The sequence below is a fragment of the Schistocerca gregaria genome, chromosome 5, assembly GCF_023897955.1.
Source record: "Schistocerca gregaria isolate iqSchGreg1 chromosome 5, iqSchGreg1.2, whole genome shotgun sequence".
NCBI lineage: Eukaryota > Metazoa > Arthropoda > Insecta > Orthoptera > Acrididae > Schistocerca > Schistocerca gregaria.
Genome location: NC_064924.1, coordinates 644,287,939 through 644,315,447, shown reverse-complemented (window position 1 = coordinate 644,315,447; position 27,509 = coordinate 644,287,939). Strand labels below are relative to the sequence as shown.

General features: G+C 42.4%; 1 protein-coding gene across 2 annotated transcripts in view; it reads left to right on the top strand.

Annotated features, from left to right (window-relative positions):
* Positions 1-11,580: 11,580 nt before the first annotated feature.
* Positions 11,581-27,509, top strand: part of LOC126272465 (vesicular glutamate transporter 1-like) — a 155,772-nt gene continuing 139,843 nt past the window's right edge. For both annotated transcript variants that reach the window (XM_049975343.1, XM_049975342.1), the window contains exon 1: positions 11,581-11,646. The gene's annotated coding sequence lies outside the window, so the exon portion shown is untranslated. The remainder of the gene's footprint in view (positions 11,647-27,509) is intronic.

Below are 27,509 nucleotides of genomic sequence, written 5' to 3'. Positions count from 1 at the left end.
CCAGGTCATTTATGTATATTGTGAATAGCAACGGTCCTATGACACTCCCCTGCGGCACACCTGAAATCACTCTTACTTCGGAAGACTTCTCTCCATTGAGAATGACGTGCTGCGTTCTGTTATCTAGGAACTCCTCAATCCAATCACACAATTGATCTGATAGTCCGTATGCTCTTACTTTGTTCATTAAACGACTATGGGGAACTGTGTCAAACGCCTTGCGGAAGTCAAGAAACACGGCATCTACCTGTGAACCCGTGTCTAAGGCCCTCTGAGTCTCGTGGACGAATAGCGCGAGCTGGGTTTCACACGATCGTCTTTTTCGAAACCCATGCTGATTCCTACAGAGTAGATTTCTAGTCTCCAGAAAAGACATTATACTCGAACATAATACGTGTTCCAAAATTCTACAACTGATCGACGTTAGAGATATAGGTCTATAGTTCTGCACATCTGTTCGACGTCCCTTCTTGAGAACGGGGATGACCTGTGCCCTTTTCCAATCCTTTGGAACGCTTCGCTCTTCTAGAGACCTACGGTACACCGCTGCAAGAAGGGGGGCAAGTTCCTTCGCGTACTCTGTGTAAAATCGAACTGGTATCCCATCAGGACCAGCGGCCTTTCCTCTTTTGAGCGATTTTAATTGTTTCTCTATCCCTCTGTCGTCTACTTCGATATCTACCATTTTGTCAACTGTGCGACAATCTAGAGAAGGAAGCACAGTGCAGTCTTCCTCTGTGAAACAGCTTTGGAAGAAGACATTTAGTAATTCGGCCTTTAGTCTGTCATCCTCTGTTTCAGTACCATTTTGGTCACAGAGTGTCTGGACATTTTGTTTTGATCCACCTACCGCTTTGACATAGGACCAAAATTTCTTAGGATTTTCTGCCAAGTCAGTACATAGAACGTTACTTTCGAATTCATTGAAAGCCTCTCGCATAGCCCTCCTCACACTACATTTCGCTTCGCGTAATTTTTGTTTGTCTGCAAGGCTTTGGCTATGTTTATGTTTGCTGTGAAGTTCCCTTTGCTTCCGCAGCAGTTTTCTAACTCGGTTGTTGTACCACGGTGGCTCTTTTCCATCTCTTACGATCTTGCTTGGCACATACTCATCTAACGCATATTGTACCATGGTTTTGAACTTTGTCCACTGATCCTCAACACTATCTGCACTTGAGACAAAACTTTTGTGTTGAGCCGTCAGGTACTCTGTAATCTGCTTTTTGTCACTTTTGCTAAACAGAAAAATCTTCCTACCTTTTTTAATATTTCTATTTACGGCTGAAATCATCGACGCAGTAACCGCTTTATGATCGCTGATTCCCTGTTCTGCATTAACTATTATAATAACGCACGTTGAGCATTAAATACCTGAATAAGAGCAGCATCATATATGTTCAGAAGAAACATTATCATTTCTGTGCATTTTTATAGTCGTGATGTGGTCATACCCGGATCAACACTAAGAGACCAGAAGATTTATAGACTTTAAAAGAAATGCAACACCACACAATTAAAAAAAGAGTTGGTTCAGAAATAATAGGAAAACGATAATGTTCCTTCTGCATCATGCTGCGGTCGGCCCATCAGCCTGATCGTAATTTCTGGTGATGAAGTAACACAAAATAATTATCATTCAGGTAAATAAGGAGATGGAAATCATCAAGGCTAATTTACTAAAATAAGCATACTTGTCCTTAACACACGTTTTTTTATGCTGCGTACTTCTTCATATTAAATTACAATAGATGACCATTGTGGTTAAATACTTTATACATAACAGTCAAAATATCCTCTTGATGCTGTCTGTTCGTAATCAGTTACAAGAAGCTAGATGTTTTCTGACTGAAAAAAATAACAATTACCATATTACTCAGTATTTTCACATAAAATATAAAATACAGTTGCGGAACGCAGCAAGTCCGTGTCCGCCTTTCATAGAATACAAACATTAAAAGGTGAGGCGTCAAATGCCTCATTTGTCTTGAAATAACAGAAATCTTTTTTATACCATTAATCGATACGTGTACATAGAGATTTACAGGCACCGCGAAAGAACGGCAAAGATAAAGAATGATAGACTCTGTCGCTGCTATGCGATGGTTCATATCTTTTACTTTACAATTGATCGATAACTTTAGGCCATCAGGCGTTTACTATTGAGCGTATATTAATTAAATTACTAATATTACACTATGTACTCGCTGGATGTCCGTGAAGTAACGTTGTGCCGTGAGAGTTCCCTAAATCACCGCTAGCCGTTACCTTAGGTCCTACCTGATGGTTCGTCACACTATGACACCACGAACGACACCGATGTGCCTCTCCAGAACACTGGGAAAGGGGGGTAGGGCGGTGCGGGGGGCAGATACAGAAGGTCTAGCCAGATCGCCGCCATACTGGCCTACTATTGTCTTCCTGGACGTACAGGATCCCGATTCGTCGATGAGCAGAGTGCGACACCATTTATCAGCAGTCCTGGCTTCATGGTCACGGCGCCACTCCAGATGCAGCCGTCTAAGGTGAGGTGTTAGTGGCAGCCTACGAATGGGACGGTGATTCCCTGGTTCGGCTGCCCAATGTTGCAGAATTAAAGTGAATGTTTTAGGAAGTACAATACTCGTACTCGGATGGCAGACCTAAAGGGATTAACATGTTCTTGGTGCACAGTATGGCGAACACCCTTAAGGTTGGTCAGATGTGGTCGACCGGAACAACCTAACCATCCAGCATAGAACCACAGTCACATTCGAATGCCTCACAAATCTGAACTTGCGGGATTCGAACAGCCCATCAAATGGAGGTCCACACTGAGCACCCTTTCAAACTCCAAACTTCAATACCTGCCCTCATATCACAGTCAATTCTCTGAATTCCTTTGTTAAGGTCGTATTTTTTGCAATGTTCTCTCCTCTCTGTCAAGACTGTAGAAACTGTCAGGATATCTGTACGTGAAATCAAAATCAGGGGCGGTAACATTAAGAGTGAAACAGGAATTCCACTGTTAAATGCAGAGAAAGGCAGAAGGAATAGATAATACTTCATCAGAATTTCTAAAATCATGGGGAAGTGGCAACAAAACAACTCTTCACAGTGGTTTGTAGAATGTATTATTCTTCGACGTACAATCTGACTTTCAGAAAAATATGATCAATACAATTTCGAAGACTACAAGAACTGACAAGTGCGAGAATTACGCACAATCGGCTTAACAGCTCATGCATCCAAGTTGCTGACAAGAATGTATACAGAAAAACGGAGAAGAAAATCGAGGATGTGCTAGATGACGATCAGCTTGACTGTAGGAAAGGTAAAGGCACCACAGAGGCAATTCCGACGTTGTGGTTGTTAATGGAAGCAGACAAAAGAAAAATCAAGACAAGTTGATAGGATTTGTCGACCTGAAAAAAGGGTTCGACAAGGAAAAATGGTGTAAGATGTCCGAAATAATAGGGGGAAGCTAAATGGAGAGACAGGTAATATACAATGTGTGCAAGAATCAAAAGGGAATAATAAGAATAGACGTCCAAGAACGAAGTGCTCCGATTAAAAAGGGTGTAAGACAGGAAAGTAGCGTTTCGCTCCTACTATTCAATCTGAACCTCGAAGAAGCACTGATGTAAATAAAGGAAAGGTTCAGGAGTGAAACTAAAATTCAAGATGAAAGTATATCAATGATACAGTACGTTCATGAGATTGCTATCCTGAGTGAAAGTGAAGAAGAAATACAACTGATGAATGGAAAGAATACTCTAATGACAGTAAATCGAAAAGACGAAAGTAACGAGAAGTAGCAGAAATGATAACAGTGAGAAACTTAACATTAGGGTTGGTGGTCACGAAGAAGATGAAGTTATGGAATTCTACTAAACAGGCAGCAAAATAGTCGTTGATGGACCGACCAAGGAGGACACCAAAAGTAGACTAGCACTGGAAAAAAGGGCATTTCTGGCCAAGAGAAGTATACTAGTATCAAACATAGGCCTTCATTTCAGGAAGAAATTTCTGAGAATGTACGTTTGGAGCACAGCATCGTGTGGTAGTGAAACGGACTGTAGGAAAACCGGAACAGAAGAGAATCGAATCATTGGAGATGTGGTGCTACAGACGAATGTTGAAAACTAGTTGGACTGTTAAGGTAAGGAATGAGGCGGTTCTGCGCAGAATCGGAGAAGAAAAGCATGTGTAGAAAACCCTGACAAGGATAGAGGACAGGATGATAGGACGTCGCTTAAGACACCGGGGAATAACTTTCATGGTACTAGAGGGAGTTGTAGACGACAAAACCTGTAGAGGGAGACAGAGATTGGAATACATCAAGTAAATATTTGAGGACGTGGTTTGCAAATGGTACTCTGAGATGAAGAGGTTGACACAGGAGAAGAAAAACAATAAATTTTACTGTGCACACATAGGTAAAGTCATGAGCTTATGTGCCTAGTTTGACGATCGGTACAAACAGTATTTTTTTGCATTATTTGTGTCTGTTTCCTTTCACAAAACATATCATCCTTTTTTCAGTTTATTTTAAGATGAGAAACCAGGAGAATGTGCTATGCAATTAACACTGATTTATGGTCATGTCCTTTTCAGTTTCTTAAAAACACTTGTTCCTGTTGTCGAAGGCTTTCAAAGCGTATCCACTTCAATTTGTTACAGAAGCAGGGAAAGCAGAGAAATCATTTTCCGCCAGCCATATTATATGAACCTCCTTATCCTGCCTGGACATATTTCCTGCCCAATATGCGGTGGAAAGCAAACTTCGTTCCCATCCAACGTTTACGAAAGCATTCCTGTCGGTGGTTGATTCCGACACGCACCTTTGAGTGAAATACGAGTATTAAGACTGACGTCTGAATACGTACAAGGCTACAAATATTAATGACATCGACTCGATGATGTAATTCTCGATGTATTTATTTTACTTTAGTAAATTTGTATTAGGATTGACAGTACCTCGTGGCGATTTTTTTCACAGGATTAGAAAATACGAACCCAAGCAGATTTAGACTTTTAAGATGTTTTATTGTACTGAGATACTAATTTACCACATATTCAACAGGATATTTTATTTATTTATTTAACCCGACCTGATTAGTGTCATTCGGCCGTCTTTTACATTGGACCAGGGTTTCGCATATACAGTACGTTTTTCACATCATAGTTATCTAAGAAATAACCATTTTAATATAGCAAATAGTATTAAAATTATCTGAGTGTCTGAAGTGGCAATGTGACTAAATAATACTGATTATGAATTAATAAAGTTAATACCGGTACCGGCAGTACTTGTACCAGAGCAGTTGTTTCCTGTATAGTAATAATAAGATTAATATCAGTGGCAAATAAAAAAGTATTCATAGGTGTACGAGATACATGTTTTCTGATATAATGCGTTCTGGGGAAAGGAAGTTAAAGGAGGCTGCACCAGCTAAGCATCCTGGGAAATGAAGAAGATCTGGTTGCAAAAAAGTATATACAAGGGAAACGAGTGCGTACAGGGACAGTAGTAACTCTCGCTGTTGCTTCAGTACGTATGTCGTTAACCGTCTTCTGAAGCCAATGTGGGAAATTATTCCAGAGCCGGGTTCCTGCTACTGACAAGGGAAACTCCTTCGATTTAGTGGTAAGAGGGCCCAGGGGACAGCCCGTCGAAAACCGAACACAGATCAACCATGAAACAGGAAAAAGATGTACTGAACTGTGCAAAACAAAAAGGGAAATAGAAACAGAGCACTATAGAGCAAGCTGAGAGTGCAGTGGCGTCATGGATAAGTGATCACGGTGTAGCACTGAAAAGCGGGCGAGCCATGTACAAACCTCCTTCGTGTCAACTTTGCTTCTTTTTCTTTTCTTTTTTTTTCGCCATTCGCTGAATTCAAAGTTTTGGTGGGTCGTCGTGTAACGTCCGCTTGGAACAGCGAGGTGCAAGGTAGGGACTTATATTTACAGTTGATTTTGCACAACTACTCTATTAACAGCCGAAAGGAAGTGGTTTTCGAATGGGAGCCGCAAACGTTTGATTACAAGACAAGTCAACCGAATCGTCCACCGGAAAACACGTCTAGTGTGTCATACACGGCTTTTGTGACAGTACGAGTGTCATGTGATAGGAATCTCTTATCGATGCACCTAATTTGTACGACTGGTAAGTGAGTGAGATATGCCTCCTTGCCTCGCGGGGTAGCCGCGTGGTGTAGGGCGCCTTGTCACGGTTCGCGCGGCTCCACCCGTCGGAGGCTCGAGTCCGCCCTCGGACATGGGTGTGTGTGTGTTGCACTTAGCGTAAGTTGCTTTAAGGTAGCTTACGTAGTGTGTAAGCTTAGGGGCCGATGACCCCAGCAGTTTGGCCCCACTGAATCTTACCACAAATTTCCAAAAAAAAATTTCGGTTTAGGTGTCCGTATGAATGTCAATGTGATTCCTCTCGTGAAAACATAATACTTTGTCATGTAAGCTGCAACAAATGAACGCAAGTTACACAATCAAACAGTTTCTCTGTGCTCTGTCAAAATACACTCCTGGAAATTGAAATAAGAACACCGTGAATTCATTGTCCCAGGAAGGGGAAACTTTATTGACACATTCCTGGGGTGGGATACATCACATGATCACACTGACAGAACCACAGGCACATAGACACAGGCAACAGAGCATGCACAATGTCGGCACTAGTACAGTGTATATCCACCTTTCGCAGCAATGCAGGCTGCTATTCTCCCATGGAGACGATCGTAGAGATGCTGGATGTAGTCCTGTGGAACGGCTTGCCATGCCATTTCCACCTGGCGCCTCAGTTGGACCAACGTTCGTGCTGGACGTGCAGACCGCGTGAGACGACGCTTCATCCAGTCCCAAACATGCTCGATGGGGGACAGATCCGGAGATCTTGCTGGCCAGGGTAGTTGACTTACACGTTCTAGAACACGTTGGGTGGCACGGGATACATGCGGACGTGCATTGTCCTGTTGGAACAGCAAGTTCCCTTGCCGGTCTAGGAATGGTAGAACGATGGGTTCGATGACGGTTTGGATGTACCGTGCACTATTCAGTGTCCCCTCGACGATCACCAGAGGTGTACGGCCAGTGTAGGAGATCGCTCCCCACACCATGATGCCGGGTGTTGGCCCTGTGTGCCTCGGTCGTATGCAGTCCTGATTGTGGCGCTCACCTGCACGGCGCCAAACACGCATACGACCATCATTGGCACCAAGGCAGAAGCGACTCTCATCGCTGAAGACGACACCACTGGAGGCGGGCTGCACGATGTTGGGGCGTGAGCGGAAGACGGCCTAACGGTGTGCGGGACCGTAGCCCAGCTTCATGGAGACGGTTGCGAATGGTCCTCGCCGATACCCCAGGAGCAACAGTGTCCCTAATTTGCTGGGAAGTGGCGGTGCGGTCCCCTACGGCACTGCGTAGGATCCTACGGTCTTGGCGTGCATCCGTGCGCCGCTGCGGTCCGGTCCCAGGTCGACGGGCACGTGCACCTTCCGCCGACCACTGGCGACAACATCGATTTACTGTGGAGACCTCACGCCCCACGTGTTGAGCAATTCGGCGGTACGTCCACCCGGCCTCCCGCATGCCCACTATACGCCCTCGCTCAAAGTCCGTCAACTGCACATACGGTTCACGTCCACGCTGTCGCGGCATGCTACCAGTGTTAAAGACTGCGATGGAGCTCCGTATGTCACGGCAAACTGGCTGACACTGACGGCGGCGGTGCACAAATGCTGCGCAGCTAGCGCCATTCGACGGCCAACACCGCGGTTCCTGGTGTGTCCGCTGTGCCGTGCGTGTGATGATTGCTTGTACAGCCCTCTCGCAGCGTCCGGAGCAAGTATGGTGGGTCTGACACACCGGTGTCAATGTGTTCTTTTTTCCATTTCCAGGAGTGTATATGTTTTTAACGTTTTTGAAGTTGCGTTCCATTTTGGAAGTTTTGACTCTTGAATTCCTTTGTTGTAACATAGTTCACACCCATTTCTTGTTTTCATTTGTGTGAGACGTCTATGTGGTATGGTTCCTGCTCCCATTATTCATTACATTTACTTGCGCCCGCATCTCGTGGTCGTGCGGTAACGTTCTCGCTTCCCACTCCCGGGTTCCCGTGTTCGATTCCCGGCGGTGTCAGGGATTTTCTCTGCCTCGTGATGGCTGGGTGTTGTGTGATGTGCTTAGGTTAGTTAGGTTTAAGTAGTTCTAAGTTCTAGGGGACTGATGACCATAGATGTTAAGTCCCATAGTGCTCAGAGCCATTTGAACCATTTACTTGCGACGCTAACGTATTCTTACGACATGACTCGTATTCTGTAACCAATGTATTGTATGATAACTGCCAAGACTACAGAAAAACAAGCATTTCAGTGACCAGACACGCACTTCATAATGTCGTGAATAAATAAATAAATGCCACGAGGGAGTCTTAAACTCGGTTCGTTCGCATTATAGTCCATCGCCGTGACCACTTAACCACGACGCCGCAGAGGTGTTCAATTTTTCTCAATGTTGCTCTTGTTAAGCCTGGACCGTTCACTGTTTATATTTTTCTTTTTTTCACAGTTCAGTGCAACTTCTTCCTATTTGCAAGGCTTGTTCAGCTTTTTATCCATCGGGCCATCTTACCACTAAATCTGGGAGTGGTTGCGATGGGGAGTTTCAGTTGTGAGAAGGACTTAGAGAAAGTGGCTGAACGATGGAGAGGGACAGAAAGGATCTCACTCTGATGGGAACAGGTGTTTCTGCCATGTTGTTCGAACAAACTCTTTACATCGAGGAGAGGTATGAGGGACAGTGTTCATTGATAGGATAGTAGAGACGACAGAGGGCATGCAAATCTCTGAGCTTGTCTGCACGCAGCCAGGATAGATATAATGAACACAGGTGCCGTGAGCATACCTGAGGAAGGCCTTACAGGATGACATCGCTGTAATCAGTAATTAGAAGTATAAATGTTTGCAGTGTTTGCGCAAGTTACTTTTTCAGATCTAATGGGAAGACATTTTTTATATTTTTGTAGGGCAAAGAGAGATTTTGATACCTTCTCGCACATTGCAGTTACGTGCTCAGTCCAATTTAGATTTTCATATACTATTACCCCCAGACTCTTTGGTGAAGGAGAAATGTTGATATTTGTCCGATTTAGTGTTGAATATGGTTGGGTTTCCCGATATTTGGGGCTAATGAGCCTACAATAAACAACCAGTACCGTTTGGATGTTGGATGATTGAGCTTTAACCCCATATCCTGTGCGCATTTTGACAGTTCACACAGGTGGGTGATTCTCGATAGCTGTCTTCAGATTTATTCGTTTTGCACTTAGATACAACTGTCGGTCTTCAGCGTACATATGGTATTTGCATTACGACAAAACTAATGATACATCATTTCCGTAAATGAAAAGAGTATGAGACCTAGTAGCGAATACTGGCGAACGCCTGATAATAACTGCCTCCATTGTTACTTTATGGTGCCGGACACGACACATTGCTGGCGACACGAGCAAAATCGTTGCACTGTACTTGGCTAGAAATGTAGGCTGCTAAGCTTGGCAAGTAAAATGTCAAAGTCGGCAGTGTCAGAGGCTTTGCTGAAGTCCAACACTCACATGATTGTCTCCTCTCGTGCGTCCTTGACTAGCTTCAGGCCACCTGTTATTTTTATTCCGGCAGAGTGCTGCGATGTTTAAGGAAGCCCGATCAATATTCTTCAAACAGCTTTTATGTGATTAGATAGTTTAACTGTTCGTGGATTGTATATTGTAAGGCATTGAACAGTGCAGGGAGATTGCAAATGGATCGGTAATCAGAAAGTGCTGTGACAACGTCATTATTAAGTAATGGCAAGAAAAACACTTGCGGCTAAGGAGTAGTTGAAGACAATAGGGCAAGTTTTGTGTTAAATTTTTCAGTTAATATAAAAATAATGGCAGCAGAGTTATCTGTTAGTTATTCAACACAGGTGTGCCACAAAGATTAGTTTTCGGTTCCTTTATTATTTACGTTTGCAAATGGACTTGCTTTTATATAAAATTAGTTTCTTTTATTTTTCGTGACGATAAAAGGTATTGTTCTTGATGAGCAGATGTGGAACTATTGAGACAGACATTCCACGTGTAACAACCTCTTAAAACTTCCACTTTGATTTTGTATGATGTTGCTATTAACAGGATAATGCTAATACTAGTATAAAACTGGTGTTTCCCTGCCGAAAGTAAACTCTTAGCCGTGATACCGCTCACGCTGAAAGTATGTGTCATTTAAATCACTTCTGATCCTAAATCACCTGTCTTGTGGAGATGAATGGAGAAGTTCAAGCGATGGGCGCTCACGCTTATGTTGGCCATTTGGTTGCTTCTGCCAAATGTCTTATCCGTAAACCAGCACCTTCAGTATCTTATAGGGTATGAGGTTGTGCACATAGTACCAGCATCTCTATTGCTGTCGAGCTTCTTTCTGCTCTGATGTACAGCCGCTTTCAATTCAGGGATTAGGTCGGATGAAAATTATTTAATATATTTATCTACAGGTAATATTTTGAGTACTATTCGTGCAGAAACTGTTAAATACACCGCCCATCCAAAGAATGATCTTATTCCCGCTGTATAAGCGACGTCAGCGCATCAATAACGGTGACAACTTGAACAAATAACTGTAAACAACAATCGTGCTTTCGACCAGTCAGTCGTGAGGAGGCAGTGTAAGCAGTGGACGTGCGGGCGTAGCGTAGGGGGTTAACGTTGTTGCGTCACAGATCACGATGGAGCAACGAACTGAGCATCTGTAAATCACGTGATGAAGGCAGCCTCAGGAAAGTTTTGAAGCAGAGATATGTGTGTGCGTTACCCACGATTAATATACAACGACGCGTGGACGTCTGTCACGACTCGATTTAAATGATAAATGTGGACAGTTATTTTCTTATTTTATTAATACGAAGCTATCACAAATGAAAAAGTGCAAAATGGGTCTCTGATGGTTCACCGGGACCGCAGAAGGTGCAAACGTGAAGTGTGAGATGTAGAGCATCCACAAAAGGACTTTTCTCACAGTTTCACGTTTATTAACGTTGCATGCGTTGTTCTCAAGTGATGGTGGGGTTGGTGGGTGGGAGGAGAAGGGGGGGCTGTGTAGAGCATCTGAATCATTAAAAAATTCCTTCTTGACTTTTTTATTGATCAAGTCTCGAAACATTTTGGACTGACGGGATAGCAACGCACAAATGTCCACTCACTGACATTTAGAAGAATGCAGCATTTTTAGGTTTATGGCAGTACTGCAGACATACCCAGATGGAAGTAAGAAAATTTCTAGGTTTGCAGTTAGTCAAGCATTTCAATTCACAACCGTTTCCGGCAGACGTCTCACTATCGGGAGTCAAAGCACGCTGTTTGACATAACGCTGCAACTAACTGCGGTGGCCTCAACACTTTTATCTTGGAGATAATAGAGAATTCGGCTGCCGGAGCTCAAGCGCGCCTTGCCGAGGACGACCCAGGAACTTTGCGGTCTGGAGGGGAGGGGAGCAGGCGGAGGGGCGGAATATCTGCGAGGCGTGAGACCAGGCAGCAATGGGAGGCTCCAGACGACCGCGAAACCGTCCTCACTCCGGCAGGAGGCGCCACCACAACCACCGCGCATTAAGGTACGGCTCAAGCTTTTTCTGCCCTCTTGCTGCCTGAATCCGTGGATCACTCTGTACAGTTCTCCTTCAGGGAAATTCATAGCTATCCTTCTTTCGTTATGGGGACACCTAACACTTCCATCGCGTTTGTTTACCATCCTAGTCAACCGTGAGCAGCATCGGATATGGTCCGGCTTTGTCACCATACTAAACATTCATTCCCTCGACGACACGGTACTACTAAGCCTCCATTTCCTTGGAGGTGATATGGGGCATTTTATGTGGCAACCAATTACCGGGTATCTTGATAACACGCTGGTATCATTTAGAATAGTAGGATTACAAATCGTGTGGCATTTCTTCTAAATACCATTGTTTTGTTATACTTGTTTCCTTAAATATTCGATCTTTCATTTTCTGTTGCCTTCTACAGTCAGAAGGAAGTTCAGACGCCTTCTTTCTATATGTTACTATTATTGAAGATCCTGTCTTACTGGTACTTGTTTTGCAACGTAAAGGATCGATGGGTGGTAATTATAACGTGTCGCTATGACGCAGAGCGCGCCACTTACTTTAAGACACTCACACTGTGAGAAATATGAATGAAATGATGGCTGTCTACATGACTGACTATTACGTATGATGATGCACACTTTGCGCTCTCTCTCTCTCTCTCTCTCTCTCTCTCTCTCTCTCTCTCTCTCTCTCTCTCTCTATCTCTATCTGTCTCTCTCTTTCTCTCTCCCTGTCCCTCTTTCTTTCTCTGCTTCCTCCTCTTTCTCCCTACCTACCTCCTCCTCTTCCTTCACTCCCTCTCACTACCCCATTCACACATATACACAAACACATACACATACACACACACACACACACACACACACACACACACACACACACACACACACATACATACATACACACATCAGAATATAACATTTACAACTTCAAAACTTTTATATCTGAACAACTCACTCTGAATAACAAGCTCTTTTCTGTACCACACTAAAGCTGAGTGATAGATGGTGTTAACTCATTTCTCCTTCCAGTTTTATCTTTGTGGATGTCCGTTATGTTTTTGAACTGCGATTGTTGCCAACGAACTTCAGAAGCCAGAAAATGTACTTTGAATCTGTTGTCAGTGCATCCAGCAGTTTTAAGAGCTCTCTGCAAAAGGTTCTTGAGTGAACAACGCACGTAACCTAATTACTCCTGCGAAAAAAACTCTGTCTTTCTCAAAAGAGTAGTTCAAAATGTGATGCTCTGTCACTCTTCTTTTCTTCTTCTTCTTCTTTGGTATTAGAGCCATTGATACCTCAGCAACCTGCCTCTGTATATCTCCGCTCTCGGCATATCTCTTCCATTCTCAGATCTACAGCTTGGTATGGTCAACCAACACATTGACCCTATAATCTTATTTTTCTGGCCTCTTAGATACCTTGTTGTCTGCCATCCTATCCATATATCCTAACTAGCATATCTTCTGAGATTTGATAAATTTTACTACATTCTAGTGAACTCTTATCTCTGGACTGAAATGACATGCAGATTACTAATGAGCTCGCCTTATCCTGGGAGCTAGTAACTGAGTAACTACTACGATCATACAGTCAAATCAAACAGCAAAACGTTTTTAGATTAAGGGCTTGATATTTGATTGTAATACTTTAATTACGGAATGAAAACACGAGATGTTTGCTTTTATTACTGTATCGTTTACACTAATTACAAATCTCAGGGCCAATTGGACTAGGAGTGGACGTGACTCTGTTATTATGGGGAAGGATGGAGGAGGGGGGGAATGAATGACCTCACCACTCTCCGCAGTCACTGGTCGTGAGGTGATGTCGACTGCAGGCGCTTGCAGGATGTGTCAGCAGCTCTCATCGGTGTCCCGCGGTTTGACGGCGAGGCCCTAGATCAGTCTCCAAGTTGTCTGCTCGCAGTGGGTTGCACACCCGAAATTATGTCATTATCACAATGTCAGGAGGCAGATGTTGTAACATCACAACAGGTGTCGTTACATGATTAAAAAATGAGTGATGCAACTAATTAATCTAAGCCCCAACAACCGCATGCCTGTAGAAGCAATATGGGTACACACATTTCCTTTTTTCATTCTTACTTGCACGTCCTGTGTCCTGGAAGTGTGTGGTCAAGTGTGAATGACCTGAATGAAGTAGCAGACGAACCAGAGAGGTGGTGGGTTTCTTAATCTTCTACCAACCTAAACGGTGTCGGTGGAAGGCAGAGAGCAGGAACAGGAGGGGTTGGCCACAGATGAGTAAAGCAAAATGTTTTCCTAGCAGAGGTTGGTCGTGGGCCTCTCCCACCACCTCTGGCGGTCGGAGAGAGCTTCGCGACGGTTACAGGTTGAGTTGTTCTGATGACAGGTAAGCGACCAGACGTTCCCTCAGAACGCCTGTATCGACCAAGGGACAAAAGGTATTTGAATCTGTTAATAATAATTTGTTAATGTCAACAATTTCTTCTCCTAGCCATTTTTTTAATTACCATTTAGGTTCTGGTTACAATTTTTGGTTCAGTTAATCAGTGTCATAATAGTGTGATTTCCGTTAGGCGCGACCACGCGGTCTATAGATTCAAAGCGCAGCCCAAGCCTTAAAAGTTACTGTCTGCCATTTTATTTTATTTGCGCGGGGCATTTTTAATTATCAATAAAACTGTACCGAGCGTATATTCGGCAAGATGAAGCGATTTCATTCCAAGCGCTTCACGCAAAGATATGCATACAATTCTTCCCACTAATAAATGCTGTCGACATTTTGTTTACCGTGCGAATTAGTGCATGTGAATGTCTGTGTTACAAACTTGAGCAGTGACCACGTGATCCACAGATTTCCACACCCCAGAGGAATCAACAGGTAAAGGCCAACGTGGCTTGTTATTCTCGTATGAAAAAGCCATAGGATCGTATGTAAATGTACCAGGAATGTTTTGTCCATCTCTTAAGCACAAAAAGATTACTGTTTACATGCGAAATATTGGTCAAAAATAAATATTTTTATCATTTTAAGCTATTTCCGTTATCGTCAATTTATTTTTTAATACATTTGAAAATAGTGACACATTTGTAATATTGATGATTACGCTCCTAAAATCCAAAGTGCTTGGCTCAAGTTTAGCTAACGGTACGCAGCTTTCTCTGACTGCCCGATAGAATATCATTGCGTTATTCGTTGCGACTTAGTCAGTGAAGGAATTGTTCCTAAAATTTAGATGGGCCCAAATCTGTTTCAAATAATGGGCAAAAACTATTCAGAGAAGGTTATGTCACTAAAGAAAAATAAGAGCTAATGAGTACAGGATGTGCCATCATAGCAGGCTGGAACAAAAGAAATAATAATAATCAAAGGAAGCTCCTGCTGGTCAAAGTAAGTAACCCTCCATAGGTTGCCAGTTAATGAATAGTAAGAAAACCAGTGGTGAGTTACAATGTTAGACAAGTAAATTGTTGTCCTCAGTCGAATGCTTCATTACCAAGCACTGGACCATAAAGATTCGTCCATTTAACATGGAACAAGAAAACAATGAGTCATAAAGCGATGGTGAACAATAGGATGGGGTTAAGTGTCAGAATCGGAGTCACCAGACTGAGTAGTCGATGGACGAGAGCCTACATGTCCTCTCTACATCTACATCTACATCCATACTCCGCAAGCCGCCTGAAGGTGTGTGGCGGAGGGTACCCTGAGTACCTCTTTCTGTTCTCCCTTCTATTCCAGTCTCGTATTGTTCGTGGAAAGAAGGATTGTCGGTATGCTTCTGTGTGGGTTCCAATCTCTCTGATTTTATCCTCATGGTCTCTTCGCGAGATATACGTAGGAGGGAGCAATAGACTGTTTGACTCCTCGGTGAAGGTATGTTCTCGAAACTTCAACAAAAGCCCGTACCGAGCTACTGAGCGTCTCTCCTGCAGAGTCTTCCACTGGAGTTTATCTATCATCTCCGTAACGCTTTCGCGATTACTAAATAATCCTGTAACGAAGGGCGCTGCTCTCTGTTGGATCTTCTCTATCTCTTCTATCAACCCTATCTGGTACGGATCCCACACTGCTGATCAGTATTCAAGCAGTGGGCGAACAAGCGTACTGTAACCTACTTCCTTTGTTTTCGGATTGCATTTCCTTAGGATTCTTCCAATGAATCTCAGTCTGGCATCTGCTTTACCGACGATCAACTTTATATGATCATTCCATTTTAGATCACTCCTAATGCGTACTCCCAGATAATTTATGGAATTAACTGCTTCCAGTTGCTGACCTGCTATTTTGTAGGTAAACGTATTCGCAGCACATTACACTTGTCTACATTGAGATTCCTTACCATTCCCTGCACCATGCGTCAATTCGCTGCAGATCCTCCTGCATTTCAGTACAATTTCCCATTGTTACAACCTCTCGATATACCACAGCATCATCCGTAAAAAGCCTCAGTGAACTTCCAATGTCTTCCACAAGGTCATTTACATATATTGTGAATAGCAACGGTCCTATGACACTCCCCTGCGGCACCCCTGAAATCACTCTTACTTCGGAAGACTTCTCTTCATTGAGAATGACATGCTGCGTTATGTTATCTCGGAACTCTTCAATCCAATCACACAATTGGTCTGATAGTCCATATGCTCTTACTTTGTTCAAACTACTGTGGGGAACTGTATCGAACGCCTTGCGGAAGTCAAGAAACACGGCATCTACCTGTGAACCCGTGTCTATGGCCCTCTGAGTCTCGTGGACGAATATCGCGAGCTGGGTTTCACACGGTCGTCTTTTTCGAAACCCATGCTGATTCCTACAGAGTAGATTTCTAGTCTCCAGGAAAGTCGTTATACTCGAACATAATACGTGTTCCAAAATTCTACAACTGATCGACGTTAGAGATATAGGTCTATAGTTCTGCACATCTGTTCGACGTCCCTTCTTGAAAACGGGGATGACATGTGCCCTTTTCCAATCCTTTGGAACTCTACGCTCTTGTAGAGACCTACGGTACACCGCTGCAAGAAGGGGGCAAGTTCCTTCGCGTACTCTGTGTAAAATCGAACTCGTATCCCATCAGGTCCAGCGGCCTTTCCTCTTTTTTTAGCGATTTTAATTGTTTCTCTATCCCTCTGTCGTCTATTTCGATATCTACCATTTTGTCATCTGTACGACAATCTAGAGAAGGAAGCACAGTGCAGTTTTCCTTTGTGAAACAGCTTTGGAAAAAGACATTTAGTCTGTCATCCTCTGTTTCAGTACCAGTTTCGTCACAGAGGGTCTGGACATTTGGTTTTGATCCACCTACCGCTTTGACATAAGACCAACATTTCTTAGGATTTTCTGCCAAGTCAGTACATAGAACTTTACCTTCGAATTCATTGAACGCCTCTCGCATGGCCCTCACACTACATTTCGCTTCGCGTAATTTTTGTTTGTCTGCAAGGCTTTGCCTATGTTTATGTTTGCTGTGAAGTTCCCTTTGCTTCCGCAGCAGTTTTCTAACTCGGTTGTTGTACCACGGTGGCTCTTTTCCATCTCTTACGATCTTGCTTGGCACACACTCATCTAACGCATATTGTACGATGGTTTTGAACTTTGTCCACTGATCCTCAAGACTTTCTGTACTTGAGACAAAACTTTTGTGTTGAGCCGTCAGTCACTCTGTAATGAAATCGCTTTATGATCGCTGATTCCCGTGTTCTGTGTTAACTGTTTCAAATAGTTCGGGTCTGTTTGTCACCAGAAGGTCTAATATGTTATCGCCACGAGTCGGTTCTCTGTTTAACTGCTCAAGGTAGTTTTCAGATAAAGAACTTTAAAAAATTTCACTGTCTCATTGACTGCCCCTTCTCTTCTGACCACTCTTCTTAGCTTCTCCTTAGTTCAAAAGCTTCTTGAACTGTTTTTCTTCTCGGTGTTGTCATTGGTGGACTCAAATAGCAGTGCTACCCAATGACTGATCGACATTTCATGCCCACGCCTCCCACTTCAAGGCGGCGATTTTATTCATTGCGTAGCCTGGCGTCTAATTCGAGAAATGATGTCTTCCTCGTCTGTTCAATATCGAGGCTGCTCCCAGAATTGGTCGCTTATTGTTCCAACGTCTTTCCGCATTCTTCAGTTGCTGTGAAAGCAGCCAGACAACACAATTTCTTATACCAGCTCTTTCTGTATAAGACCAGGACAGTCTTATGTTCGTGGGTCTAAGAAGCTGCCGGCATTTCTGATTTACAAGCGACCTTTTTACTGTCCAGCAAACATTTTTTTAAGATGTCCATAGTCCACCCGTCTCCCCGTGTGCGTTCTTGGCATTTAGGTGTCTATGCTCCATCTCAGTGACCGCAGGGGTCCATGAATTATGGCGGCAGGTCTCTCTTCTTTTAAGGCAGGCCTAAACTGCTGCAGTTAGCCCGGAGTTTCACACGCCGCCAGGTGTGCATTCTTGACGCTTTTGTTTCTATGCTGCGTCTCAATACCTGCAGCAATCCATGAATTATCGGTTCTCGTTGTCTATCAGGCCCATTGCAAGGTGTCAGTTCCTAAGCAAGTCTAGGGCATCCGCGAACCTACCGCCTTCGTGGGTGCAGACTGCTCCTATGTCTGTATATCTGGTGGTCGATGTATGAGGTACACCTTTGCCTTCCTCTTGAGTCGCTGACATTGTGGGGCGACGGAAGTTCCACTGGCGGAGGTACTTGGAAAGACTGTTAAGCTTTTCTTATGGTATCCATGGCAAAGTGGCCCACCTATGTTCACTTAGCCCATCGTACACACACTTAAATAAAAATATCTACCCTCCCTTATAGTGACACATTCACTTCATTCACTTGTAGGGTTTTGTGCGGATGTTATATTTTCAGTTCTGCCCTAATGCGTTAAGCCCAGTCGCCTGTTTACACAAATGGTTTCCCTTGACAAATCGATACAAGAAATGTACAAATATGCTAAGGTCAAAACTAGTAATCAATTCATGAGGAACACAAATCACATTTAACATGGTGGTAACTGATAACATCAGAGATGTACGTCAGACGTAGACAAAATAAGCAAGTAACTAAGACGTGTGAAAACAAAAACAAACCATACAGAGCAATACTGTTCATCTCAGAAATATACATCATAAATGAGAATACAAGATATGTAGAATAAACCTTACCCAATTATGACGTTCATCAACCCGTTATATGTCACAAAAGTCAACACAAGAAACACACAAGACACACAGAGTTAACTGATGAAACAAAAATGAGCATTAGTCAGTAATAATGTTCATCAAATAGTTACACTTCACAAATGCCAACATGAGAAATACACAGGAAACTTAGAATTGAGGCATGTGACACAAAAATTGACCTTACACAGTAATAATGTTCATCAACGAACAATCATTATTGATGACATTCATTCCTGGACTACCATGGACCAAATCACATCGGATGGAATGGGTAACACCTTAGCGTTTTTACCAACAATGCGTCACTTTTGTCCTTAGTTAGTTTGGTTTCCATCGTACAACACGTACAAAATGAGATTGGTGCCTTCTTTTCTATCACACAACTACAGTCATTACGAATAATGAATTTATCACTGATCTATGGGAGGCTACCTCTTATTCACAAGGTTCCATAGCGTCAGGTATGAGAGCCACGCGAACGGACTCGAATGTCAACAATAAAAAAAGTCGAGCTTGCACTTAACTTTGTATACTTGAGAAATCGTATCATAGCCTTAACTATTAACATGCAAAAGAAACCTAACATGCGTGAATCCCCGGTTCATGCACTATCATGCAAAAATAAAACGTCTTCTCCGTCGACTGTGATATGCTTCGAGTACTTCTCTGTAAGCTGCAACACAAATCTCATCAAATAGTGGTGCCTGTTCGGTTTTCACATCATTCGACATATCGTATGTCAATACGATTAAACATGTACACATTACATTACAGTTAAGTATACACAACAAAAATAACATACAGGGTGAGAATTACTCAACTATATTTAAAAAGACGTAGTGTATTCATTTGTGGTTTCAGTTATCTTTAAATATGTTTCAAATACAAATGAAAGTGAAAGTTACCATCACTAATCATCACATTAAAAACGTATTACTTAAGGGAAAACTACGTTCATACATTATTTCCAGAAAACCACGTTCGTACTCAAACAGAATTATGACGACAACAACACTCTGATGCCATGTTAGTATTTTTAACTAGTTGTGGGCAAAACCCCGAAAGGTTTTGCGAAAAATACTTCTACACACATCACAGCAATAAATTTAAGTATAGCATGAATGAATAAAATTCTCAGGGTTTTCGCTCGGAAATGGATTCGTTTGTATGTAAAGGTGCATCACATTGTTGCTAATATTCACTTTGCTACCAGCCTGTATTTTTTACTAATATTCCGTAATCGCCGTGATAGCGAGTACGATAAACTGAACGTAGTCGTCAGCATGCGTTCAATATGACCAATGCTTAAAAAAATGTTATTAAACACATTTACCTTTATTCTTAGATAAAGACTGAATGAACTTTTTCGTAAATAAGTAGACTTAAATAGCCGTAATTGACAAAATTAGTTAGGCTGATGATAACAATGGCGGCCAATAATAGAGAACTGAAACTGCGTAAAACTATCTGAAATAACTCAGGTGAGGGCACTATATTACAAATTAAAGAAGCTTTTTAATTGAAAATATACCACCGCATTCTAAAGCCACTTAAGTAAATGATTCATATCATTATTGTTAACAGACCTGTATGTTAATAAGAGCTATTGCAATCACGTCCGTCAAAGCCAGCGGTAATCTTAAGAGAGCTAGAGTCAGTCTTTGTTCGCTCGACAAAAGAATGCCTGTTGTAGTCAGAATCAGAGATCTGACATTCACATGTAATATAGTTCATCAGCATCGCTGATCACCACTCGCTCCACACGATTTTTTTTCGTTTTCTACAGTACTTTCAGTTTATCAAACAGATCAATAATTATCACCTTGTGGTGCAGTTCTTCTTGTTAAGTCTGTGCTTGCTACGAAAATGGGATGAGAAATTCCGCCTTATGCAAGACACCTTTTTTTGTGTGTTTTATTTCACCCACACATGCTTCAGCATGTTTTTGCTATCTTCAGTGGGTTTAATTTTTATTTTTAACTGTAAAATGGTTATTGAATATTAACATTTGTGTTGTTTATAACATCACGTCAAAGTTCTATCTATAGCTGAATTGGCGAAAGGTGGATGAATGCATTAGTTAACATACCTTACATGATGCTATTGTCCATTTAGTTTGGTAGCTGTTCTGCTACACAGTATACAACTTGTCATCTGCAAACAGCAAAAGGTAATTTATTTTTCTGTTTGTTATGCATTTAAGAACGGAAATAAGTCTGTATCACGTTTTCTGTGTGTAACTTACGGTTTTGAAATTGTGATGCGTTCTGCTGTGTTGTTGGCGAAGTAAATAGACTTACTTCGTGACCTACGGTCGCTTGGCACTGCACTTTTTCAATTTCTCATAACATAGGCAGAGTTTTCGCTGCCATTACGTGTTGTTGTGGCTGTGTGGTATTCATTTGTTTCGTACCGTGTTTGGACGGGTGAGGCGCGCCAGTTTGAATTGTATTTGGCGTCAGTGGTGTATGGTTTGTGTGTGTGTGTGTGTGTGTGTGTGTGTGTGTGTGTGTGTGTGTGTGTGTGTGTGTGTGTTGAGGACTGGGGCAGAGAGAGAGAGAGAGAGAGAGAGAGAGAGAGAGAGAGAGAGAGAGAGAGAGAATTTTTTTTCTGTTGGGTTTTCAATAAATCCTAACCAGGAGACAAACAGTGTGATGGCATACATTTGACCTCGTACAATCGCGTTCGGACGTTTTACATGCTGCAACGTATCGCAGTTGCTATCTCTGCAACCTTCCGTCTGAGTACGGCGTGTTCCAACTCCTTGGCGATTTCGCAGACAACTTCGTCCTTCCGTAGTGGCCAACGTGCTGATGATAGCGCTCGGTTAAAGCCACTAATAGGGCGTCAGGGAGCCAAATTTTCCACTTTCGCTCTTTCACATTCCAACGGAAATATACCCTGAACTCACTCCTCTGCACAATAGAGCAGTATTTCTAGTTAGCTCAGCCTCTCTACTCTCTACTCTCTGGATTTCTGGCTGTTGTATTGTGCTGCGGATAACTGAGCTAACTCCCTTCTATATTGTTTTTGCCATTAGTAGCACGTTGCTTTGTCGCTCAACACGTCTGCAAATTTGTTATGTTTACCGCGTCAATACGCGATTTTGAGATCTAATTCATGAATGACCAGGGCCCAAAGCACTACTCTATCACTCGTATATCTGTTCTTTCGCACATCAGGGCTTGGTGGTCTGTGTATTAATGCGTTTTGCTGCCGAGCAAGTAACTTTGTCTCATAGCATTTCTAGTTCCAGTAGTTTCCGGCTGCATCTGATCACAATGTGCACTTTCCCATCCTTTGCTTACCTTTCCTCGCCGATTATCCGGAGAACCTCGTCATTCCGTATCTTATCTGTCCACCTAATTTTTAACATTTTTCTGTAGCAACACATCTCAAATGCTTCTATCCCCTTCTTTTACGGTTTTTCCATAGTCCATGTTTCGCTACCATACAATACTGTGTTCCAAACCAATATTCTCAGAAATTAAGGCCTACCTTTGATACAAGTAGACTTCTCTTGGCCAGGAATGCCCCTTTTGTCAGTGCTAGTCTGCTTTTTATCTCCTCCTTGCTCCATCCGTCATAGGTCACTTTGCTGCCTAGGTAGCAAAATCCCTTAACATGAATGTGTGTGATGTCCATACGTTAGTTAGGTTTAAGTAGTTCTAAATTATAGGGGACTGATGACCTCAGATGTTAAGTCCCATAGTGCTCAGAGCCGGAAGCCCTTCTTCGCATAAAGATCGCGCCTTCTGCTAAGTCAGGTTTGAAAGATTTTATGTCTGGCTTGGAACCTGGATCAAGTCTAGGGACATGCAGCTGTATACCAAAAACACAAAGGCACTTAAAACGCGTGTTGTGAAAAATGGCACTTAATTCGTTTTATATGTCATGTTCATTTCTTACAGGTCTTTCGCCACATGCTGTACTTCTGGCCTTAGAAGTGAACATTATCATACACTTTGTTTTATTTTCGTTTATAGTGGTCCAGTGTCGATTCCCTCTGCTTCCATTATTTCATGTATTTCTTCAAGGGTTTTTACATCCCTTGCCACAGTTGCAGTATCATCTGCGTATGCACCTATCTGATTAGATTTCGTCGTTATTATACTTATTCTGTTTTTTGCGTTCAAAAGAACTCGAGACAGACCATCAGCCTCATTTACTGCAGCTGTCCTGCTGATAGCTATGCTATCGCGGGCCACCAACAGTCCTTCCTGTGGCACACAAACCTTCCCACCACATAACGGAGGCGACTTCGATATGTCGGAGTCCCATGGGAGGGTCGTACGACATCTGAGAGTGGAAATGACAAAATTAAGGGAAAAGTAAGGCAAATACAGGATATTTACATCTCCAAATTTTGCGACTAGAAGTAATGCGAAATGAAGCTTCCTGGCAGATTAAAAGTATGTGCCGGAACGAGACTCGAAGTCGGGACCTCTGCCTTTTACGTGAAAGTGCTCTACCAACTTTTCTGTAAGTTGATCATTTCGCTCGTTATCGAAATTCTTCCAATCCATATGTGTGCTTAACAGTATTAGTTAAAAACAGGCTTGGTTGCAATTTTAGTTTTTTTGTTGAAAAATAAAAAACTAAAATTGCAACCAAGACAGTTTTTAAACAATATTGTTCGTTATCGTTCGTTGCATTTGGTCGGAGCGGACTTCAAAAGTCATCCGTTCAAGTTCGTTGTTTATTTCACTCAGTTTTTCATTAAAGAGGGCAGTCAGCACTTAACGAATGAGCTACCCAAGCACGACTCACGACTCGGCCTCACATCTTTACTTCCGCATGTACCTCGTCTCCTACGTTCAAAATGTGCGATGGGTCATCAGTCATACTTGGGTACCTCAACTGGTAGAGCACTTGCCCGTGAAAGGCAAAGGTTCCGAGTTCGAGTCTCGGTCCGACACACAGTTTTAATCTGCCAGGAAGTTTCATATCATCGCACACTTCGCTGTAAAGTGAAAATTTCATTCCGTAATGCCACAGTTCCACAGTTTTTAGGTTGAAAGAGCCATGAACATGTGACGCAGTTTTGGCTCTTACCATTGTAAATGCCTAGTAATTTAGAATATTCTGTTTCAATTATGGATTATTTTCTGAAGTATTATTTGTAACTGTGTAGTCGGAGGCTTTGTGCAGCACAGAATCGCATGTATTGCGTTTTGTCCACGTGACAATCGATATGTAGAGAACCAGTTAACAAATTTCAAGAAAATTTTATTTATGTTTTCAAATGTCAAAATTTTGGCATTAATCTTGATTATAACACTTATATTGAAAGCAAATGGAACTATCTCAGCTTCCTGAATGTAGTATGGCAGATCACCTACACATAACAAACACAAGAATGGATCAAATACCGGTGGTACAGTGCACCCTCAGTAATCATTTCCCATTCTAAAGATACTATTTTGTTGCGTACACATCCTAGTTTTCCAAATATGAGCCTCTACATTCTTTCAGTAAATCGGTACAGATCGAGAAAACAATGTTCTGAATTACCATGAGCGTATCTGCAAATATTTCCATAGTTGTAACTCTCTTGATAAAGGAAAACACGAAAAATCTGAGTTCTTCAAGATGACGACCTTTCTCAGACACTTCAAACCGGAAAACTATGCGGCTAAGATCTTCAACTCGGTTGCTTTCTCCCCACAGCTCTGCGAGCAAGGACGTTTTACCGCGTGTAAAGAAAATTACGGAGTGAAATACTATCGTAATGTAGCCTTGAATTCTTACTGTCGCGTGTGGACATATCGCAGTATATCGCCACGAGAGGTCTGTAAAGAAGAGAAACCGGTTAGTCGAGTACGTAATCACCTTATTACGAGGGCTGTCCAGAAAGTAAGTTACGATCGGTCGCGAAATGGAAACGACTATGAAAATCCGATAAAGCTTTGCAAAGATGTGTTGGGCAGTGTCTCTAGTATGACTCTAGGTAGAATTATGTCGCTCTTTTCATTCCTGAGCTCTTAGTGAGCGCGTAAAGATGTTATAAAAAATCGTGTCTCCCGCCAAGTACGAGGGCCTGGTGAGAATTTTCCCCTGAAGCTATGCAACCAACATTACATAACTGTCGTGCGGTTTCTTCTTCAAGACAATTCTCAGCCTCATTCTGCAGGGGCAATGAAGATGTTCCTGCACCGTTTCAGTTGGAATTGTTTGGTTACCCACATTACAGTCCGTAATTGTCTCCCACTGAGTTTCATCTCTGCTCAAACGAACCGCTGGCTATGAAGACAACATTTTGGCACGGACAACGAGCTTTAGGCCAGCGTAGAGAATTGGCGGAAAGCACTGGCGTCTGCCTTCTATGATGAGGGTATTGGAAAGTTGGTACAACGTTACGGCGAATGTCTGAGTCAGAACGGCGACTACGTAGAGAAGTAGCTGAAAGGTGTAGCTAACTGTTACAAATGAAACATTTCTGTTTTCACTGTGATTTTCATTTCGCGATCAATCGTAACTTCCTTTCTGGACAGCCCTCGTAGCTGACACTTGCGTAATATTTCTGTAGTTTCACACAGAACGACTCGTCTCAAGAGAACACACACTTGTTGGCACACGATGTGAGTGCCACTGGTATCAAAAGTGAGTGGTTAATGTCTGGATACTCTTCAGCTGCTGACACTTGTTTGGAACACGATATTTGCCATCCACTGCTATATTTCAGTTGCGCACGGTCGTAAGTAAGAAATTAATATATAGCACGACTCGTTTGTGTATAGATAGTACCGCTTAGTAGGGTCTATACCAAAAACATGGTGCAGACAACAAAAGTCAGTTCTGAAAGTGAAGATTTCTGTCACTGTTGGCATTCGTACGAGAGCTGGCAACTATTTATTTACAGCGCGTACGTGTTTCAAAGTTTTACTGACCTTCAAAGCAGTCACCAGCATTGTGTATAACCCGTTGCCATCGATTTGGAAACCGTAGGATACTCTTAGCAGTGCCAGTTGTGTTGACAGTTCGAGAGACGCGGTCTATTCAAATGGCTCTGAGCACTATGGGACTTAACATCTGTGGTCATCAGTCCCCTAGAACATAGAACTACTTAAATCTAACTAACCTATGGACATCACACACATCCATGCTCGACGCAGGATTCGAACTTGCGACCGTAGCAGTCGCGCAGTTCCGGACTGAGCGCCTAGAACCGCTAGACACGCGGTGTATTGCCCGACCAATTTTTAGCAGTTCTGAAGCGAATGCCGTGAAGTGTTTCCTTCAGTTTAGAAATCGAGTTGATCTTACGAGGGCTTAAGTCAGGGGAGTGCAGTAAGTGGTATAGCACTTAGCAGCTCTATCAGTCAAACAAATCAGTAACAGCTTGCACTGTACGTTCTTGAGCAATGTCCTGCAAAATGATGGTCAGGTCCTGCAGAAAGTGTCATGACTTCTGTCTCTAAGCTGTTCGTAGGTTGCGTTCCAAAAATGAACAGCATGTACAGAAATGATGACACTTTCTGCAGGACGCATTTTCCTATTTCGTACCAATATTTTCGTTCCTACGTAACAAATTCAGTCAACTTTCCCTATACTCTGGTTTGCGTATTCTAGCCTTTGTGTTTCCGTACTACTTTTCCCCACTACTACTCCTAGCGCCACGTTAACCATTTAGTTGACTGTTGTCGCCTTTGTCCCATTAACCTGTCCCTTCTTCTCGTAATGACCTTCAACGTGTTTCACGATTCTTTTTAGTAATAGTTCATTTCTTACTTTATCTGTGCAGTGTTTGGTGAGGTATTCCGCCTGATGCAAGACGCCGTTTTATAGAATTTTACTACCCAGACATGTACCATATGTTGTAATAAAATGACAGGAAACGTCACATTGGTGGATAAAGAATTACTGTAACATGCGTAATATGAAAGCATGTCCTTACAAGGTAAGGGAATAATGAGGATCCATCGAAAATGCATTGGTATTAGTACAACTTATTATAATTAGATGTCAGTTAATAACATAACTACGACTAATGGTTCCAGGAGATGGTAAGATGCAGAGTATGATCGTAAATCGTCAATGGCCGGTGTAGCGTTACGAGGATGGATGTACGTTAGTAACGTAACACATATTGTTTTGCTGGTACGTGTCCCACTAGGTCCAAACTTTTTTAACTAACTTTCGTGTTTTCTGATACTTTCTTAATAGTTTAACAAAACCATACATATCGTACAATATTCAACGTTATGTAAATATACGTGCTCTTTTTGAGGAGTGAGTTTGTTTGGTTGTCTTTATCTATAAGACAACATGTACTACTTGCAGTAAAGTGTTTTTTACTTTCTTATTTCAAGTTTTGTATTTCACATGTTGTTAAGATTCTGGCACTGAATAGGAGCAGTGATCAAATAAGAATGACGTTAGGGTTTTACTGAAAAGTGAGCATGACTAAATAATTTTAATCCTATGTGGAGAACTACGGGTATTGTTAATTTGCGTCGCACTATTTGTAATGGAACGTTTGTAAGGCGATGTCCTAATTCAAAGGGCATGGTGCTTTCCTTTTTGCCATATACCATGTTGATGTATATTGAAATTTTTATTTATGTATACTACAGCCAGAACAATACTGGCAAAGTATATGGGCAAGGGAGGAAATGTGTGGTTTAATACAGAGAGCGTAGGGATTTTAAGACCGTCCAGTTACAGCCGACCGTTCTTTGTACCACGTTAACGCACACGTGCGGTAT